General features: G+C 24.4%; 1 protein-coding gene across 1 annotated transcript in view; it reads right to left on the reverse strand.

The window, feature by feature from the left end:
• The window catches only part of LOC129607887 (probable serine/threonine-protein kinase clkA), a 52,709-nt gene extending 47,667 nt beyond the window's left edge, over positions 1-5,042 (reverse strand). The window contains exon 1 of the mRNA XM_055519124.1: positions 4,892-5,042. The gene's annotated coding sequence lies outside the window, so the exon portion shown is untranslated. The remainder of the gene's footprint in view (positions 1-4,891) is intronic.
• Between the last annotated feature and the right edge of the window lie 16,915 nt (positions 5,043-21,957).

The following is a 21,957-nucleotide window of genomic DNA, read 5'->3' on the forward strand; positions in this document are numbered from 1 at the left end:
TGCATGTAACAAAAAATTAGAAAAATTCTAATTCTGTACTGCAGTACTTTAAAATTAATTGTAGGCTTTACCAAGCTACACTACATTATCACACACACTAATAAATTCATAATAAGCAAATCTACACGCAATTTAATTTCTTATATATCAGATGATTTGCTCTTGCATTAAAAATTTAGGTATAATGAGGCACCATGAGATAAGTCATTATTATTTAGAAAATATTTTTATATGTACCCACATGATAAATATCAAATTATACTTAACAAATCAATCACACCATCATACAAGTCAATCACACAAAATCTATTCGATAATGACAATAACACTGAAAATCCAATCAATCATACTAAGTTTGTGTGCTTAAGAAAATTATTGTTGTTGTATATCATATAAATTATAATTTTGAATTAAGTATATACATAAATTAAATATTAAAAAATTAATTCGTTTATGCATTATGATTTTAACTTAAAAGAGAAAATTAAATTCAATAAATTGGATTTTTAATATTAAACACTTCATTTAAATATTTCCGCTCACGTTCATTTACATTTGATAAATTTCACGTTGAACATTAACTTTATTCACAAATACGTAATCTGTATGACGATATGAATAAATAACTTTAGTAATACAAATTTGCAATATAAGTACTCGTAATTGCAAAAGAATTTAAGTTGAAAAGAATTCCAAATCAAAACACTGAGTGTTTTGATTTGGAATTCACGAAATATGAAAAAATTTCTAAATGGCACTATTTTAATTACAATTCAGTTCTAATTAAAATTTTTAACAGAATTCGCAACAATTAGCTGCTACAGTTTGTTTAATTGCTTAATTTTATTACTCTATTTCATTTATACACAAGCAAGACAAAATGCCTAAGAATTAATGAAGGAACAACGATCCCTCTTCTGATCCCTCCGTCAAACCGGTGCTCCTGTACGGCAGCGAAACATGGTTAGTGAGGAAGAGCTATATAGATAAGGTGCAGACCTTCATAAATAGATACCTACAAATAATATGCGGAATATTCTGGCCGAGAACTATAAGCAATAAAGATCTCTAGGAACTAACAGGGCAGGAACCAGTACACGTCCAGATCAGAAGAAGGAAGTGGGGCTGGATAGGCCACACATTTCGGAGGCCAGTAAATAGCATTCCACAAAGGGCCCTTGAATGAAATCCGCAGAGTAAAAGGAGAGTAGGCAGACCCAAAGAAACATGGTGCAGATCAGTAGAAAAAGAAAAAAAGGGAGTGGAAAGGGAAAAAAATTTAATACTTATACTGGTAACAATTTACACTACAAACACGTAACCGAAATTTTCGAGAATATGGTGAGATATATATCGCAAACACAATTTGAGAGAGTATTCAAAAGCTCAATATTTGAGCCAGAATTTCTGAATTTTCAATTAATTTAATTAAAGGGGATAGATATTAGATTGTAACGCGGGGTAACAATGCTAGTGCGACCACGTAAAGGATCTATTGTGCCCCCCTCCCCTGAGTGCGAGGCGCTGCCCTACAGCACTCGTTCTGTCTACAAAGAAGTATAACTCTTCTTTTTAAATATTTAATTGGGCAAGAGTTTTCAACAAGAAATTTTTCAATACTTTTAACACCTTTAATTATAAAATTATTATTAAAGCAATAATTGACAAATCAAATTAAACAACTTAAATCCCTCATTATTTATAGCCTCACATGCAACAACGAATAACTTATTTATATTTTCAGTTCAAAATTCATATTAAGTAAATCAAAAGCAATAATTATTTTGTAAAATAAACACTAGTGTATTTCAATTAAATGTATAAATAATACTTTTGACTCAGAATATAAAAGAACATAACGTATACCATATGCATGTAAATAATAATGATTTTTTTATTATATAAAGTGTGTATTTAAGTAAATAATGCAAACATTTCCATTTATTCATGTGATTTTTTTAGCATTTGGTTCTTAAATTTAAAGAAAAACCTGTTATAGGAGGATGGAAAATTTGGATGTAATTTTGGATGTATGTATTTGTAATCGGAGACTATAATTTACTTTTAAAATATAATTTAATGTAAACATTGACCACAACTACATATGAGGTGGTTTATACGAACAATTCAATATTAAGCATTTTAAACCTACCTTTTTTGGCTGGAATATTGGCAATTACAATTTTATTTCCTAAAGCTGTGATCGATGTCGAATGATTGAAACATGCAATACATTTGAAAAAAAAAAATCTTGACGGATTCAATCGCATGATCTCACGGGCATATTTTAACAAAAAAAAAAATTTTTTTTGAAAAATAAAAAAATTAACAATTTAGAGGTTCTGTTCGGGCGCCAGTTTCTCGAAAAAACTGTAACGAGTCACAACATAGAGCACAAAAAAAAAGAAATTACAAAAAAAATCACCCTCTTTCTAATTTAGTTTTGTAATACACAAGTTTTGTAATACAAATCTGTTAAATCTTAATATTTTTTAAAAATCCATATACAATTGAAAAATAAACAATAATTTCCAAGAATATTTAAATGTAGTTATTTTAATATATAAGTCTATATCAGTATAGACTTTACATAATGAGAATGTTATATTTGAATATTTAAATGCTTTCAATTGAGATTATTTGATGTAAAAACTTGTGATTCACAATAATATTAAATAAGAATTTTAATACGACAGCAATATATAGATATACTTATATGTAATAACTATCACGATATTATCCTTACAGTTTACATAACATGACATCATACATAAACGTAAATAATTTATAGTAAAATTTTAACTTATTTTATATCTCGAAATTATATATATTGAAAACAAGGAATATGTGTCATGAAACTGTAGTCATGCCTAATACACTGTTTGTAAGGAAGAAAAAAATTCTTCAAATTTCTTAAGGATTTCATCATAACACTTATAATTTAAAGAATTCTATTATGTTTTTTAATTTAAAGAATTCCTTAATTTTATTAAGTGAATTATGTACATATATTAAACAAAGGCTTCTTTTTATATAAGGGAGCAATTATAGCAAATATAATTATGTAATTAGAATGAAAGTGTTACTATTTTTATAAAATTAGTAAGAAATTAATGTTTTTGTAAGTTTTATCTTAAAGAACATTGTAATTGCTAATTTGTCACTTAACATATATGTATGTACATACTCATATATTAATAAATCCTGTACCTACTGTATACATATTACCTACTGAACATTCTCAAGTTTTCTGTTTTTTTAGTTCTATGAAAACCAAATTTCCTTTGAATCGTTTTATTAAATTCTAAGAATTTTAGAATTCTAAGAAATTATGTATATATTTCAAATTTATACCTTATGAATATTATGTACGACCAAATAATAAATTATAGTTGAAAAGGCAATGAATTTTAATTGAATATTAAATTTATGCAATAAAAAAAAATAAAAAGATCGAAATTGTGCTTAAAGGTAAAAAGGAAAATTGATTTATTCATTTTATTTCTGATATTATTAAATAAATGCTAAATTATAAACTCTATGACTTTAAAATATTATGCAAGAAACGAAATCATAAATCATTTTTTTTTTAGATAAAAGCGAGAAATTTAATATTAAATTAGAAAACATGCAGTTTTATAATTGGTAAATTTTAAATATCATTTATTGGAATTTCTATTTTAATTATTCTAAACGAATTTTTATATTAAAGATATATTATTTAGGGCTCATACAGGACATGCAATTTTTAGTTCTGCAATTAATACGTCATTGTAAAATTATTGCGTGCACATCTAAACCAACTAAATTGACTTTTGCGTCAATTCAAATCGAATGCGTTATATTAAAATTTTAATCAGATTTTGTAAAAAATTACATGCGCTGTTAATTCAATTGCATTTGTGCGCGCTTGAATATAAACCTATGCAATGTAAATAAGCGATCAAAGAGCTGCAAAACTAAAAAATATATGTTTACCTGAACCCTAATTTACAACTGGAATTGAATTAGTAAAATAACACAGTCTTTTTGTATGTACACATTTGAAAATAAAAACCAAATTAAATTTTTTGAAACTGCAATGAATTACTTACTTATTTAGAATTATTTAAAATTATTTAAAATAACTCAATTATCTAATTATATATTTTTTTTTCCTTTGTATACTCTCAGGAAGAGTATAGAGCTAGTGCATGATATCATGCACTAGTTTCTTAGCGTTTTTACTTTTTACTCATAGAGGTTTAACTTTGTGGATGACTAGGCTACCTAGTGCATTTAAGTTTATTAATATTTACTGTTTATTTTTCTTAGTTTTTAATATCGAATTAATTATGAATATAAGAAAATTATTTGTATAATATTTATAAACGTATTAAAATTATATAAATTAATTTATTAATTTTATATTCAGATCTGAAATTATCTAAAAATGTTTTTATTATTTATTTAGAATTATTAGCTATCCCAATTCCTAACACACATTATCTAGGTACGAATATTCACTTTCATAATAAAAAAACCTATAATTGCAAATTTAATTACATTAATGTAAAATTGTTTAACAAAAATCTAAACTATACAATTTTTTGAATAATATTATTTACATTTAATAGTATACATATATATATATACATATATGTATATTAAAGATGTTGTGTAGATTAAACATGATAACATTTAAAAATTTTAAAATAATCGAATAATAAATCTTCTTTTCTAAACACAACTAAAATCTTACAATTTATATTTATGTTAATATTGAGATTTTCAAATTCAAATGGTGAAAAAGATTTTAAATATATTTTTTAAATTTATTAATATTTGTATATATGTATATGTATACCTGAATAAAATCATGTATATATGCAAATATTTTAATTCTTCTTACCTTTTCCTTTTAATATTTCTTGGAATATTATCCCAAAATTTTTATTGAAGCACAAAATTTCACTTGAAAATTTTTAAATATTCTTGTATGTGTGTATTTTAATTTTATTATTTAAATACTAAAATGTCCCAGAATGAAATATAAATCAAGAATATATGTATTTTTATTATTTAAAATTTTTTTTTTAATTCCAAAAATTGGTGTCAATAATTTTGATTAAATTTATACCAATAATAATCCTTTGAAAAAATAATTTAATTATTTATAATCACCAATTTATTTTTATTATATAAAAATATAATATGAATATTGTTTTTAATCATTATCAGCAACAAGCATCTATTACTTGAACTATTAATTTAATTATATGAAAAATAGGTACAAATTTTTAAATAAAGAATGCACTTCACATCTTTTTGATTGTAAAAAATTATTTAATTTTTAAAAGAATTAATTTTGAAATACAGTTATTTTTTTACTATAGTAAATCCTTTTCTCTTTTTTTTCTTCAAAAATTGTATTGTTATCCTGTAAATCATTTAGTATATTAATTCAATAGTAAATTTAATATTTTCAGTTTTTGCTAAGCATCTCCATAAGATAATTAAAATTTTTTCTATGTTAAATTTTTTCACTTTACAGTAATTTTAATTTTAACATTAATATTTTTCAAGCAAAGAAAAATTTTTTACAGTTTAGAAAGAGTCTTTTTTAATTCAATTCAAAAAATATTGTAAAAATGACTATTTAATAAAATTTTAATTTTTATTTTAACTGCAATTTTAAACTTAATATTTTTTCCCGTAAAAATAAAACAAAAATATAACGACTGACACACGCAACAAACAGCCAAATAATAAATGAATATTTTATTTTTTATTAGATCAAGTACAAGCTATATTCAAACGACGGCTATGAATACACTATAAATACTGTGGTTCAATCGTTTTACGAAAACCTTTTTATAAAAAACAAAAAAAAAATTTTTTTTTTCTTGTTATCGTTTTAGATTGAGAGTTTGTTGTTTTCTTTTTCTTTCGTTTTTTTTGTTTTGTTGTTAAATTTTAATTCAACAGAGAAGCGTTTATGTAAAATTTATATTTATAATACATATATACATACAATATAAACACATATTATTTTATGTCAAGCTTTTTCTATATGCATTCTTGCACTGAAAGATACACGAGGTACAGTTAAAATACTTAATAGATACAAATATAAATAGAAGGAAAGAAAGAAAAATAAATGAGAAACAAAAAAAAAAAAAGAAAACAACACCACGAGAGAGCGAGATGAAGAGTAAAAAAAAAAAAACAAAATAACAATAGATTTTCCTCTTTTCTTTTCTTCTTATTATTAAATTTTGAAAAGTTACTTCGATTTACTTTATATAAAATGTATACATTCTATATGTGTGTACATAATTAGCGTGCACATTTTTTTGTAACAAATGCACACATTCAAAATTTTTCATTTTCTTATATACTATAATAAAAATTGAGTTCGATGAAATTGCACACATAAATAATTTTTTATATATTATGCTTATGTACAACAAATACAATAGCATTTTTTCTTTTGAACCCCCTTTTCTTAATTTTTTAACAATATGAAAATTACGATATTTAAAAAATAAATACATACATTCATATATATGCACGTATTTAAAATAATTTAAAAGAGAAATTATACCAACAGGCGTCTCATTACTTTTACTTACAGACAATATCAACAGAAAAAGCTTTACAATGAAAATTCTTTTTATATTTTTTTTTTGTAATTTCTCTAAAAGAGAATGAATGAGAAAATATTAATAAAAAGCTTCTATCAATTTTTTTTCTCATTTCCTTCTCGATTTAGTGTCACCGTTTTAACTTATATTTTATTGTAGTATATAGAAAAATATTTTGAAACTAATAACCATATGAAAATTTCTTATTATATTCTTTATTCTATACTATAGTATATGAAAACCATATGAAAATTTCTTACTATATTCTTTATTCTATACTATAGTATGTAAAATTAAATTTTTCCAAATATGAAAATTTTATAAAATTTAACAATTAACAGTTGGCATAATCTACTTTAATTGTGGTATTTAAATAACACATTTAAAAGTTGTAGACTATCTTATAATTTCATTACGCTACTTTTAAGTATTGGAGAATAGAGAAAAAAAATTAAACCTTCAAAGAATCTAAAACGGCAACACACTCTAAATCCTAATTTTTTTTTGTTTTTTTTTTTAGGAAAAGCATTGTTTCTCTAAACTTAAAAAATTTTTACACGCTCATTTTATTCTATTCTCTCTCCATATACATTTTTCTCAATATAATGTAATTTTAGTAACTGTGTAGAATTTAAATGTTTATAATAAACAAAGTTTTATAATAACTTAGAAGGCATTCACTCCATAATATAAATGTGAACGGAATTGGTATTTTGGTTTTTATAGTAAAAATAAAACAAAACAAACCTAAGAAGATAAACTGCAATCAATGAAAAGCTTTCTGTTTCTTTTTAAACGAGAATCATCCGCTAGAGAGATTCCGACAAATTACACAGTTTAAAAATTCAATTCCATGAAAATATTCAGAGAAGAATTTGAAAATTAAAGCAATAAGGATTGTTTTAATCGTGAGTTCGAAAATCTACCCAACTAATTGGCCTAATAGACAACATTAGGATCAAATCATAAACTCAACTGATTGATATATGTTTTGTAAACTAAAATATCAGGTTATTGTTTTACAAAAGCCTAATATTTTTATACATTTCCATATTGCAAACTAAACTAACAGTATTATTCAACACGTTTAAATATATATTTTATTAACATTCATGAAGGTACACAGTGGATATAACTGGGGTGTATCTCATATATCATAAAGCTTTCTAAATTATTATTGTCAGTCAAAAACGACAATCATTTCTTGCTACACGCGCTATAATCAAACACACATCGACACATTATTTCTATTGTAACACTTTTTAATCATTTGTTTTTTTTTATTTTACCTACTACAATGTAGTTATACGAAGAATGACTAGGTAAATTTTTTTTTCTTTTTAAATTATACGTAAAATCTGTCTACAACCAAACATTGAGTTTACTCATAATTTTATTTTTTTTTTGTTCATTTACTTTTGTGTTACTCATGTTATTATACCAAAATACTATTGGCAAAAAACATAACAGTAATAGTTAAAGCACTCAAATACAAGGTATACCATATGTGGTAGCATTTTTTCAAAATTTGGCAACGTGTTGGGCAAAGACGAGAAATATTTTCGAAATAATTAATACAAAGAAATCAATCAAATTAAAATTTTAAACTCAATATTAGTTAGAAAAAAAAAGGCTACTGGCGAGGTCGCCACACAACACTCAAAGTTCTCTATAAACTTAGGCAAGTAAGCTTAATAATGGGTATGCCCTTTGAGTATCCATCTAGATAGAATGTAGTCTCTTCTCTTAATTTTCTTGTTATATTCTCAAACTATCAGCTTGGACATCGCTTAAAGCACACCGTAATTTTAATTCAACCCAATAGAATCAGAGAGCCGCAAGAGCTACTGTTCTAGCAACGATGACAGTCACGTCCACTCCACCATTCCAGTGGTAGCAATTAAAACTATATTTTTTGTCAATTATTATAGAACTAACAAACTCGATGAATAATTAAAATTAAAACGAAATACTCTGTGGATGTTTATCAACAACTCTATATATAGATACATATAAAAATACCTTTCTTTTTTTTGTATACTATTTGACTATTTAATAATGAAAATTAGTTCAAGCGCATGCGACTTAATTTTTTGTTTTGTTATGTTTCATATGTGACTTTGTTATTAACATGTGAATAAAACATGCGAGTATCATCTGTATATACGAGTATATATGAGTAATTATGTTTGTGCACCATATACCAAAATAGATTTTTTTTTGGTATATATTTTTATTTAATAGTAAAGCTAAAACAAAAAAGAAATCTAGCTGTAGCTATTTTTTTTTTGTGATAATTTTACTTATAAATTTATTAATATCGTGAGATTTAGTTATAAAAGAGTTGTGAATTCCAAATTGTGAATTGATTTTACTTGCACGTGTTGTGTTTTTTTTTGATTATTTATCCTATATTTGGTATTTTATACAAATTTACATAATATATTTAATTTGTTTTATTATTACTCTTTAATATAAAACTGAATATAATTTATACACATTTGTGTAGCAAAAAATCACATTTTAATTCGGAAGAATATTAACCTCACAATATATACATACATGCATGCATTATATACACACATTCATATACAATGGAGAAGAAGTAGAAAAAGGTTAGAAAAATTAAAAAAACAAAAACAAAATTGAAATTAAAATGATAACACGGTTTCTGAACGGTCATTACCCGTTCTATAATAAACTCAAAATTTATTAATTAACTTATGAGCTTTACGTTTTTTAATAATTTGTAAAATAAAACCTTGGTCTTCTTTAAAAAAAATTATAAAATTTTTTCCATTCATTCAGAAAAACGCACGATTATGATTAATTTAAAATAATCTCTTAAATATTCATTATATACATGTGCTTAAGGCTCTTATACACACATGTATGCGAAAAATACTTTTTTTATAACATATACATATAATAATTTATAACTTGAAGGATTCGAAGACAAGGATAATCATTAAATTTAATGTATGTATAATGTTTTTATGCATATGTAAGCTCATGATATTTTGTAAAAAAAATATACCACGAGCTTATGTGTATAACAGTAAAAAATATAATGCATATATTTTTTTATGCACAAAAAATATACCACAAGCTTATATGTATGACAGTAAAATATGTAATGCATAAGAGGAAGGAAACTTATGTTGACATAACATCTTGGTTACAATTACAAATTCATTACAGGGATATGCAAAAAAAATATGCCACGAGCTTACGTGTATAACAGTAAAATATGTAATGCATAAGATGAAGGAAAGTTATGTTAACATACCATCTTGGTTACAATCCCTGTATTGTATATACAGGTATTAAGAAATGATTACATATTCATTGATTTTATTTAATGACATTTTAATAGTGTATTATTCATATCCGCCGGACAAAAATCACAAATATTTTTATTTAAATTTCAAACTTTAATCAAACATTAATAAACAAATTATATTAATAAAATTCATAAATAAAGTTGTATGTCTGCCTGCCCACTGAATTACTCATGTTTAGCACTGATTGCTTTAAATATTTCTCATTACTGTTCAAAACGCGTTCTCTTCTAATCAAAATGAACTTAAAACATGACATTTTTTTCCATAATCCTTAAAGTATGCAACAATTTTTTTTTTTTAAATTTCCTATTTTATACTCTTTTTAAACTTGAAGCTATTTGTTTTTAAATTGTACTTGTTTTTATAGAATAATATTGCCATAAACATTCATATTTTAAATATTAAATATAATAATAATGCCTATAGTAAAATGTAAGTAGAGAAACTTATAAAAAAAATACAAATACACGTATACAACACATGAATTTAAACTTCAAAAAAAAAAATGTTCGCACGTGAAATAAAAGAAATTTAATATTACAAAATATAAGAGTACCTGTATATATGAGATGTATATATATAAAAATTTAAGTACGGACTTATATGCTCACAATGTTATGCTGTTCATATATAGATACATATTATATAAATGTATATTCTTTTGCCTGTTATCTTTTATATGCAACATTTTCTCATCAAAAACCGAAAAAAAAATGTATCTTTAATACCCAGTACTTATAAACTTATAATATAGTATAATAATACTTCAAATTTAACCTGAATTACTTTTGATTTAAAGAAATAAATTCTGTTTGTGGCTCATTAAACAGAAAAAATTTCTTTTCTTTTGTTTAATAAAAATATATGTATATACGTATGTATGTATGCACAAAAACAAGAAGATAATAAAATACAAGTATATATATAGGGTCTAAACTATTCTTCTCTATTATTAAATATTTTGTTACAAATTTTTGTATTCAATATACTAGGATTATAAACTTAAAGGTGTGTTTAAAATTTTTTACAACATAAATTTTCAATACACACATTTAAATATATCAACAATGCATCAATATATATCGATAAATTAAGTTGAACAATTAATGTTAATCGATATAATCACACATGTGTGAAAAGAAAAACTAACAAAATAATTAAGTTTTTTTTAGTATGAATATTAGAATATGAAATGAGAAATCGAGTCGAAATATATATATACATATATAGAAGAAATTTTTTTCTCTAAAATTAATTTTTATTCTATTTACTATTTACTTTATAAGAAATTTCTGTATATAAGAAATTTAAACTAAAACTAATCTTACAAACAAATTTTTCAAACTATTTTTGAATTTATTTAATTTTTTACAATTTCGGATGTCATCCGATAATGTGCTAAATATCATTATTATACTGCACTTTAAGGCTTTCAATTTCGTAAATGTACTTGCCTTAGATAGCATTAGATTTCCTCTCCTACCTAGTATTATAATTATTGCATCACTTGTTGGATTTCATAACGATGATTTTAACTTTTTGTTTGTTATTTTGAAAACATATTTGCACTTCTCGAAATATATGAGCTGATTTATATCTAGTTCACTCGTTTTGATGTATAATTTGTCAGTGCCCGTCCTAGAATCGATGGTATATATTGTTTTTAATCTTCTATTCATGACAATATCAATTTGTTTAACATGGAATTTAGCACAATGGCTCCTGCTGTATATAGTAGTTATAATTTTGATCGACAATATGCAGAGCTGTTTTATAATACAATATTTCCATTAGCAACAAAATTATTTTTTGAATAAAAAATTTTTGAAATTAAGTTCTTATTTAATTAATTTCGAGTAAATATTTTTGATATTTCCAAAAATAATGAATATTAAGTCAAAAATAACTTAATTATAAAATCAAAATTTAAAACAATATTTTGTAATCTATCAAAATTAATTCAAGTGTTTATGAAAAAAAAGAAAAGACCCTATATTTAGTACATACACAGAATAATTTATTACAATCTCTTATACTAAAAAGAAAAAACAGAACACACACGCATATATATAGTTGGTACAACACGCAATATGTACTTACTCTTATACATAACCTTATTTCTTAATAAATATAAATATATAATATATAGCATGTGTATTACAACTTACAAACCATGCCATCAATATTCTTGAAACATGATTGATGTAAGAAAATTACCTGAATTCTTTTACAAATTTATTGAACTTCACCTTTAGTGTTTTTATTCCCTTAATATTTTGGTTTATTTTGTTCTTTTTTATTCAAAACACAAGAGAAAACAACATTAAAAATAATAAGGGAAATTAATTAAGGGATATAACAAAGTATAAGTGCAATAATTTCAACCATATTATGTATATATATTTGTATAATTATACTGAATTATAATTTTTGAAATTTTTCATGGTTTTTGGATAGAGAAAAATTACATTTTTATAATTTACACATGCTATAATAAATTTTATTTTAAAATTTAAATTTTATATTAAAATTTTAACGCAATTTTCATATATTGAAGTTGAATGGAAATTGTTAAGAAACAAAACTAAATTTTTATATAATAAATTGATTAAATTGAATTAACTATATATGAATATGAAATTGAATAAGCAATTAAATAGAGATTTCCTCATTTAATACAAACATATGTACACGTGTTTTACTTTTTAAATTAATTTCTCACTCGTCAGGGTCATTTAGATCAGAAAAAGTTATACGATATGTGGATATATATATATCATACGTATTTATTTATTTATATATACATACATGTCGTATGTAATTTTACTGTATATGTTGTTTTAAATTAAATATGTAAAGTTTTTTTGTTATTTTCAAACTGAAATTGTATTAAAATTTTATTTAATAAACAAAAACCCTGGCATATTCTAATGGAAATTTTAATATTTAAATTTCATATTTTATTGTATGATTCTTATATATTGTAATTGAATTAATTAAATTGAAAATATTCTACTACAATTTATATAATATAAGATATTTAAGTCATAATATAATATTATTTCCTTATAATACTGTTATACTGCATTTAATGTGCAAATATTCCAATAATATTTTTAATTAAAAGGGGAGTGCTATACTTTTTTTTTTAATATAATATTTCAAATTTAAATCATTATGCTACATAATAATGTATAATAGCTTTATAAACCATTTTGATTTGAATAGCTATACATGGTTTATATTTTTTTTATTATTATTCAAACATCAAAAATCAATAGAAAATGCCACATGTCACATATAGTTGATCATAAAGAATTTTTTACGTTATTACGTTATTATAGTCGTAAAAATGCTCTACTTATATAAATACATTATGCTTTTAAAAAAATCATTATGGAAAATTCTATTTAAGTACTTAATGTATGAAACACCACTTTCCCTATATACATACATATGTGTGTTCACATGAAAATTTAATAGTATTTTAAGAAAAATGTAAAACCATGCCATCAAATCTCCAGTAATAATAATAATTTTTATATAAGTGAATATATTTATATGAATATATGCATATTATTTCTTGCATATATATAAAATATGTAATTATGAAATTCACTTACGTATTATAAAAGATAATAATATTTACGTAAATATCATTATATACACACAATATGTGTATATATATGTATGTACATACAGAATTGTTGAAATTTAAAGCTTTAATCGTGTTTTGTTGTGAAATTACAAAATATAAATCTGATATAAATTAATACATACATATAAAGCTACATATATGTATGTATTTAAAAATATGTTCAAATTTTTTCAATTGTTTATATAAAAATTTAGCCTACATACCTACATAAACACATGTTGATATGTGGATATTTAAAGGTTAAATACGTATAAGAATATGCATATGGTATTCATTTCCATTTCATATGGGACATAATTTCTGAGAACGCGCTTATTTTGTTCACTTTACGTTATAGATTACGATATTGCATGTGTATTAAAAAAGAAATTAAATGTTCTATTTTTAATTCATTTCGCTAATTAAAAAGCTTACACGTGTTTGATAATAAAAAAAAAAGTAAAAAAAATAAAAAAATTAAATAAATTTTCATGATGGCCGTAAGGAAATAAAAAGATGAATATTAATTGTTTTTATAAAAAAAACCTTACACAACACATTCACTAAATAAATTTTTTGTAGTCCTTTTTATAACCCTTTCAGTAAAATTGCATTTCGAGTTACTTTTGTGTTTTCTTTTTTTTATTGAATAATTTTTCTTAAATTTATGTGTAATTTTATGGAAAATAAAAGAAATATGAAATGCATACACATTTCCCTCTAATTTTCATGAAAATTTTTAAAGCAATTTAAATTTTTTAATATATTTATGGAAATTCAAACGCATAAGCAAATTATGATGTATATGTGAATATGTTTTGTACGCTAAAAACCCGCACCCAATTAAGATAATTTAAGACGTGCTCGTTTTTCTTATATATACTTACATATAATTTAATATTTTCACATAATAATTTTACTGCTATGGCAGTAAAATTTCAATTTAATATTTTGCAATAAAAATAAAAGTATTTTGGTAAATTTTCTCCTGAAAGGTGTTTATATTTTCGCACAATTCATATTCTTCACCTACACGAATTTAAAATTTAAAATTTTAATTTATAATAGAAAGGATATTGTAAAGGAAAAAGAATTTTGGCAGCAATAAATATTTTTATAGTTGTTTGAAATATTATTCAATATTTACAATTTCTGTGTAAAATACAAAAGCTATCTGATCTCTGTTGCTCTATTTTTCTCTTATTATTGTATATATGCACATACATACACAAGTAGATACAAAATTTCACCACAGTTAAATGGTATGAAGAAAGAGATACTACTTAACCATACATTCCCACGACATAGTTACTAAATTTAATTTTTCTGGTCGCGGTGCATTGTTGCCGCTTCTTGGCAGTCTGCAATGTACTAAATTTAATGTTAATTATAAAAATTTTGGAAAAATTGGTTTAAATAGTTGTATCATTCAACATTTAACGACTATATGATTCTCGTGCATTTAATAGTAATTCCAAAATCAGAAGTCAATATAATTTATAGTTTCACTCTCTAATACCAAAGTTATTCTTAGTAACAACAAGTTCGGCCGGCGATTGTTGATTTACCTTTAAATATAAATACATAGTTGGTATTTTATTTATTTTTTTAAACAGTATGTGCCAAAAAAAAAAAAAAAATAATGATTAAAATAATGATTGAACATCAAATTTAAAACATGTGCGAATAAAAAGAAAAATAAACAAATCAAATATAAATTACGAATAATACAAAACTAATTTTTGAATGAATAACAAAACGTAAAAATAAATAAGGCAAAAGACATTCACGATTGAAAAATAAGAAAAAAAATTTTAATTATTAATAGCATTCGAAATTAGGAAAAAAAATGTAGTTAATTTAACACCCTTGGCAGGTAAATTAGCACATTACAAGGGACTTTCCCAAGTACAGTGAAATATTTATAAATTGCAGAATAATTTATGACTAATCCGAGTTGCCGTGTAGTAAAAAAATTATTCCAAAAATTAAAGCGGAAAACAAGTTTTCAGTCAAACAGACTGAAAAATGTATTAGCTGGCAGACGCAGACACAAAACGAGGGACAGACAGAATTAAGCTAATAGAAGCATTTTTTTTTCAAAAAAAAATTTTTTTCGTGCAAATCTACCAAAAAGAAAACATTCCTTTTATTTATGTTTTTGAATTATTGAATTATTTTAATACTTGCCACGCTTGTTTACTATTTTGTTAAAAATTCAATTTTTTCAACATTGAATTTTGAATTTTTATTCAAATTGGAATTCACGCGACCAACAAAATTAATGCATAAAAAAATTATCATAATTTATTAACGAAAATAGAATGGAATTATGTACACACACGTATACATAAAATAATTATTGAAATGCGTAGGTTCATCCAAAAATGATTGTATATGCTATTTATTTTATGAAGATTTTAAGGTTTCATGCAGACACTCGTGTCAATATAATATTAGTCCACATGTACTTTTTGTTCCAAAAAAAAAAAAATGCTTAAAGGTAATAAATTAATTTTTCACTTTTTCTTTTTTTGATGGTGTAGTAAGTACGAAGTTGCTATCTGCTTATTCATCACTATTTTAAAAAATAAAAAAATAGAATTGTAGTTTTCATTGAAATTTAAATGAAAAATTTTTAAAAATTATTTTAAGTATGACATTTGCTAGCGAATTTCCATCTCTTTGGTCCTATTTCTTTTATTTCTTTTTTTTCTTTGGTATGTTCTCTGGCTTTGCTCATGATTCTCTAAGATTAACAAAAAGTTATTTGGCTGGTAAAACGTAATTTGTTAGTCTTGATAACATAAAGAGTTCTAATATGGAGTTGAACGTTGGTGTCCGGGAGGATTCCAATGATGTATTACATAAATTATGACTTCTTGGTCATTCTTGTTTGCTGAAGATATTAGCCTGTTTTATAGAGAGATAGTGATGATGTTGTCAAATCTTATATGGAGCATAGGTTGCTTATATTGTTTGAGTTTTTTAGCACAATGTGATCCAAATGTGCCTACCCAATTCATTCAGTTTCTCAAGGCAGCCCATATTGCCGCGAAGGATACTGAAAACCAATTCAGCACTCCGATGGCAGCCTGGCTATCCGACACAATCATTACGTCGAAACCCCCTCTCAAAGCTGAATTGCACGCACAATTCAATGGTGTGCACCTCTCAAACTCGCGCTCCCGCCCGCATGCAGATCTTTGATCCGTCATTGTACGAGCTGATGGTTCGGGATTCCAACTTCTCCTCTTACCAAGCAACGAGGTAAACCTTTTCTCGACGCTGCACCTTCTTACCATGTCGTCCCTAGGCAGCGCCAGGAGCAGAATCTCTCTGAGAAGGCAATCGCGCTCCCCAGCCCCTCTCATATCAGCTCCATTTTTTCCCAACCTCAGAATATGGTCTTCGCTGCCATTCTAACAAGAAGGTGCAGGGGAGTTAGTCCCAAAATCACCCCCATTGCTAGGGTTGGGCACGTTCTAATAGCCCCCATGATGCAGATGCACGCGAGTCTCTGCAATAGTTTCAGGTTCTTCTTAGGCATTCTAAGAGCCAAATTCCTCTCCCATATTACTGCTCTATATGTAAGGAGGGGTACCACCACCATGGTATATGTCCGCCACATGATTGACATGGAGCAGGGTCATGTTCTGCGCAATATGGCACTGCATACCATAAGTGTCCGCACACATATAGTATCTTCACGACTTCGCCAAAGAAGCTAGGAATCAAATATCACATATTTGATATGGCGTACAATTATTATTTTCATCATTTCATTATACTTGTTTTTACTCATTTCATTAACTTATTTGTTCCTATACTAATGCCTGTTTGGGCCATAGAACAATTGTATATTTTCACTGTACCTTTTGTTAATTAATAAAGTTCAATAATTAATAATCACTTTCAGTTAAAATTGCGATTACTATAAAAAGAAAATTTTTAAATAATACCATCGCCATATTTTAGTTTTTCACCTTTAAAATCTTGTACTAATTTAACTATACGAATTTGATTACGTTTTGCATCAGATCCAATTATTCAATTTAATTAATTAAAGTATAAGAAAAAAATAATAAAAAACGTATAAAATAAAAGAAGAACTTACAAGAAATTTTTAACAATTTTAAAATAAAGATAATATGAAAAATATTTTCTCACATTTTTAAACACTGGTATTAATCAACAGTATCTATAAAATTGAATCACGTTGCGACATTTTACAATCCCCATAGAGAATTTAAGAAAGCAAAGGGAATTAAAAATTACAATTTTTTTAATTTTAAGTGTTATACGATCATACTATAGTATATACGAGCTTTCTTATAATACAGAATAAATTTCAATTTTTAATTCTTTTAATCCGAATTTCTTTATTTCTTATATTTGATGAAAGCAGACTTTGAAAATTTATATAGGCTTGTTACATATATAGAATTTGCTAACTTGTTGAATTCTCCTGAGTTGGCGAATTCGCTAACATTTTGTACTCTGCATAGCGAATTTATTCTGTACTAGATATGAAATTTTGTTTGACAATACATTAAAATAAACAACCACAACAAAATTGTTTTATACTCTTGACAAATTTCCGAACTTGTCACATTACATTTCAATCACCAGATTTTTTTTTTCAAATTAGCATAAAAGTTTGTTCAATTCGCCATAATAGCAAAATTTCATATTCACTAAATTACTTGACGTATTTGCCACAAAGTGATTTCATTAGAGCTAAGAGTTCTTAAATGTAAATATGTACATGTGAATGAATATTAATGAATATTATGAATATCTCGGCTCTTACACATCATTACAAATGTTGCATGGTATCTGTTGCTCATATTTAAAAACAATTATTACAAATTCGCCGTAATAGTTCTATTTGATTGACACAAAATAGACATAACATAAAGAGTGAACGCGTAAACTCCCAATGCTTTATAATGGAAAGAGGAATATCACTCTAATAAGGAACTGCATTCATTTATGTGTCTATTTTTTAACTTCAACAAGTCGTGTACATACGTATAAAAAAAACATTTTCACCATATTTTCTTTTAAATCTTTTAACTATTTTTATCACCACTTATGCTTCCATCGTTTGTTTTCCTACCCATTTGTATGATCCGTGTTCAACCGCGTGGTATATTTAAAAATTTTAATTTTTGCTTTTCGCTTTTACTTTATAATTTGATTATTTCTTATATGTATACATTTTATCTTCATCATACTTTTGGTTGTCTCTTGAATAATTTGAATTTTATATAATAAATTTTCTATTTAGAAAATCCATGATGAATCAAACGTGATTTTGTGTCGATGAACTTTTATTTTCCTTTATAAGACGAAAAATGTGACATTATGTTAAAACTATAATTTTCAATTCATTTTCCTTTTATTATTCCAATTTAATTATTTATGCATGTAAAATAAACGTAAATTCTAAAGCTCACATTGTAATTTAATGTGTTTCAATACCAACACAAATTTGAGGCAATGATAGAATATTTAATATAAATTTCATAAATAATTCGAAAAGAGATCATACAAAAGGTCAATTAAGCACAAGAAATGATTTATTAATTTTTAAATGAAATTTAAAAATTATTAAATCTTGTTAATTCAATAACCTGATTAAATTATAAAATTTTGTTTTAATCAATTCAGGACTAATCATTTGCACTCTTGAATGTCTACTTATAATAATCGATTTTTGTTTAAAATTCAAAATCGACATTAGAAAATATTTCATGTTTTTTTTCCTCAATGTTAAAAAGTAGGTCATTTTCTTTTTTAAAGCATTTCACTTGTTGACATTAAAGTTGTGTAGGTTCTTGTTCCATGTTAAATTTATCAAAAATTAAAATTTTATGTAAAAAATATATACAAGCGAATTGTGTGTATTTATAAACCCACATAGCGTATAATTGGACTAAAATAAATATTTTTTTTTTTTTGCTAAAGTTTCAAAGTTTTAAAATAAAATTTAAACCTTGCCTTTATGCAAATAAATTATTCAAAAGAATTTTTTTATATTTTTTGTGAATATAAAATAGAACAAAATAATTTTGTTAGTTGTCTTACCGAACTATAGGATCCAATAAAAATTTATTGTATTCAATATTATTTTCTATTTTATAGAATCATGTTACTATTTCAGGTGCACTCATTGAAATTTCGACATATACTAAATGGTATCTGAAGCAATACTTAATCCGGATTTAATAAATAAAACGCACCATTATAAAATTATAAATTTTAAGTAAGAATTCCCTTACTTCCTACGTACATCAACTAATATTATTAAAATTAGACAGAAAAATGAAATATACATTGTATACCCCCATACTCTGCATTCATTTCTATTTAATATTATAAATCTAGATTTAAAATTCGAATTATACTCTACGAATCATAAAAGATATCCGCGTATAACAAGAAAAAAAAATTTAAATAATAAAAAGCGTCGACTCTAAGTTAAAGCAAAAAAAAATGATTTAACAATAGAAGGATAAACAAAAAGAAAAAGAAATAAAAGCAAATAAAATAAAAATAAAATTGAAAACTCGTGTCGAGAGTTTTCATGTCCTTTCAAATTTCGTTTTATGTTCCGCAAAAATTCAAAATGAAATAACAAAGGAAAAAGCCAATTTTATGCTAATTTGTTATGCAAAGTCATAAAAACATAAACAGGATGTCTACTTTTTCTTTTATATTTTTTTGCATGCGTTTCATGTTCAAGTAATATAAATGAAATCAGGGAGAATACTTGTGTTTTAGTTATATTGTATATTTATATAAGACGTAGGTCTATTTCTTCACAATTATGAATTAATATGTATGTATGTATGTATGTATATATTACAATATTAAAATATTAAGTACGTGCAATTGTTATCTTATACATTCATTAAAAAAATTTTAAATATAAATTTTGTAAAGATGAAAAATGTTAAAAATAAACCTGAATTATTTTCAAAATTTAATAAACATAAATATGTACGTATATATTATGTATGTAAGTACATATTAAAAATATTTGATATTTATGCCACAAAATATCTAAAATCTTAAAATTTAAAATAAATTCTCTATGTTTTACCGTTATCAGCAGTTATCTTTAGGTGCCAGTTTAAAATCAGATTAAATTTATGATTTATTACGATAAAATCTGATCAAATCTGATAGTAGCAAATTTTTTTTTAAAAAATTTATTTTCTGCCATGTTATTTTTAAAAATCTGAAAATAAAACAGAAAATCTGTAATAGTGATCTGATATGTTTCTATTTTTTTTCATCTGATTTTATTTGATGATTAGACTTCGGTCACTTATCAGATTATCATCAGTTTCAGATGAAAACCTAACAGGCACCTCTAAGACATTGTAACACGCTCTTTAGACATAACACTAAATGCTTTCGTTAAACAATCTCGTTGATTTATTATTATATGTATGTAATGGAGTTATACATAACTTTACATAAATTGTTGCCAAAATTATATTAATCATTGAATACAATAAAAAATATCGTCTGAGCATATATGAACTTAACATTTTTAAATGAAGAACTTTTCCGGTACTTAAGAATTCAACCAAACAAAAACGTCTCCAGGAAAAAACATTTAAAGCTTCTGGGAACAGTTTTAACGGTTAATCGCAATGTCATAATCGCCAATTTTTAATTATATTTCCGAGACGTTTATAAACGTTTGTATACCGGGGTTTTTTCATAGATTAAAATTGTTAAATTTATACATAACATCAATTTTGCTAAATAAATACTAATTCATTGCAAAATTTTAGATCGCTGTTCTTTTCAAGCTCAAATAAGTGTTTAAATAACTTGCAGAGAGACAGCAAAATGGACTCATAGAGGGCAAATATGTAAATAATTTGTGGGTTCAAAAATACAATGTTGTTCTAAATAGTTTGTTACATACATCAAACAAATTGAATAATTTCATGTAAATATAGAAATTAACTGCCATAGGCAACAAGCTAAATATTATATACATAATATGTATACATATGGTATTATGTACTTAAAAAAACTTATAAATAAAATAACTATCAATATATGTATATAAATAAATATAATATATAGTAAGTACACAACTATATAGAATAGTTCATATATTAGTACATTTAATTGTATATACTTAATTGAGGAAATCTTTACGTATTTATCAGCATTCCACACCTTTAGACAATTATTTCTACATAAACAATACTTTAATTTTTAACAATCATTTGTTATTTTTTGTATATTGTACTTATAATTTATATTTTAAGATTAAATACCTTACTATCTCATTTTTTCCCATTATATTTCTTGACCT

This window comes from Condylostylus longicornis, unplaced genomic scaffold (assembly GCF_029603195.1).
Source record: "Condylostylus longicornis isolate FDR11 unplaced genomic scaffold, ASM2960319v2 ptg000030l, whole genome shotgun sequence".
NCBI classification, from domain to species: Eukaryota; Metazoa; Arthropoda; class Insecta; order Diptera; family Dolichopodidae; genus Condylostylus; species Condylostylus longicornis.